Source organism: Tachyglossus aculeatus, chromosome 4 (assembly GCF_015852505.1).
Source record: "Tachyglossus aculeatus isolate mTacAcu1 chromosome 4, mTacAcu1.pri, whole genome shotgun sequence".
Taxonomy (NCBI): domain Eukaryota; kingdom Metazoa; phylum Chordata; class Mammalia; order Monotremata; family Tachyglossidae; genus Tachyglossus; species Tachyglossus aculeatus.
The window spans coordinates 86,755,668-86,757,155 of NC_052069.1; the positions used below are offsets into that span (position 1 = coordinate 86,755,668).

The 1,488-nt window shown below is 42.3% G+C and overlaps 1 non-coding gene across 1 annotated transcript; it reads right to left on the minus strand.

Moving 5' to 3' along the window:
* Window positions 1-757: 757 nt before the first annotated feature.
* LOC119927927 lies at window positions 758-895 on the minus strand. Its single transcript, XR_005450892.1, has one exon. It is a non-coding gene; the product is annotated as a small nucleolar RNA SNORA7 (small nucleolar RNA).
* Window positions 896-1,488: the final 593 nt, after the last annotated feature.

The window sequence follows — 1,488 nt, forward strand, 5'->3', positions numbered from 1 at the left end:
TAAATACCACTGATCTAGACTGTGAGCCTGCTGTTGGATAGGGACCGTCTCAATATGTTGCTGACTTGTATTTCCCAAGCGCTTAGTACAGTGCTCTGCACACAGTAAGCACTCAATAAATATGATTGAATGAATGAATGAATTTATCTCTAGTTTATACTTTGTGGGGAAAATCTTCCCTCCAAGATGTCCTAGTGGAAAGAGCACTGGCATGGGAATTCCTAGTGGAAAGAGCACTGGCATGGGAGTTAGAAAGCCTGGGTTCTTATCCCAGTTCCACCGCTTTTCTGTTGTATGACCTTGGGCAAGTCACTTAACTTCTCTGTGCCTCAGTTTCCTCAGTTGGCAAATGGGGATTAAGACTGTGAACCCTATGTGGGACAGTGACTGGGTTCCACCCTGTTATCTTGTAAGCGCTTAGTACAGTGCTCTGCACACAGTAAGCGCTCAATAAATATGATTGATGATGATCTTGTATCTACCCCAGTTCTTAGTACGTTACCTGACACATAGTAAGCTCTTAACAGTTTGTCTGGTCTTATTCTGTCGAGTCGTCTCCGAACCATACCGACTCCATGAACACATCTCTCCCAGAATGCCCCACTCTTCATATACAATTGTTCTGATAGCATACGCATATAATTTTCTTGGTAAAAATATGAAAGTGGTTTACCATTGCCTTCTTCTACACAGTAAACTTGAGTCTCCACCCTCAACTCTCTCCCATGTCACTGCTGCCCAGCACAAGTGAATTTTGACTTGTAGCAGATTGCTTTCCACTTGCTAACCACTGCCCAAGCTAGGAATGGAATGGGTAGGCCTCTGTTTGACTCTCCCTCCCTTAGTCGAGACCGGTAGAGTACTGGAAACTCTCCAGGTGCCATCCTGAGAGGGGACTTAACAACTATCATTTAAAAAAAAATACCTGTTGTCCCATCTACTTAGACTGTGAGCCTCATGTGTACTTTCCCAAGTGCTTAGTACAGTGTTCTGCACACAGTAAGCACTCAGTAAATATGACTGAATGGGTGAATGATTGAATGTGGGGTAAGGGAATCATGTCTGACTTGATTAATTTATTTCTCCCCCAGTGCTTGGGACATAGTAAGTCCTTAACAAATGTCATCATTATTACAACCCACTGCAAATTCATCTACACTTAGGGCAATAGTTCTCAATTCTGGGTAAGAATACATCCTGGCATGAATCTCTCTGAGAGACAGACTTGTGATTTTCACAATCTGATGGTAAATAGCTAGGCTGAAATCAAATAAATCATTAGTATTTATTGAGTTCTTATTGTGTGTAGAGCACCCTTCTAAGCACTTGGGAGAGTACAATACAATAGTCAGCAGACTCGATCCCCACCCCAAGGGGTTTACAGCCTAGTGGGGAAGACAGACATTAAAATACAGATAGATGTATGCAGTGAGGTCCTATGTTGCATAAAAATCTAGTCTTTTCTTGTCTTATGCTGTCAAGTTGTCT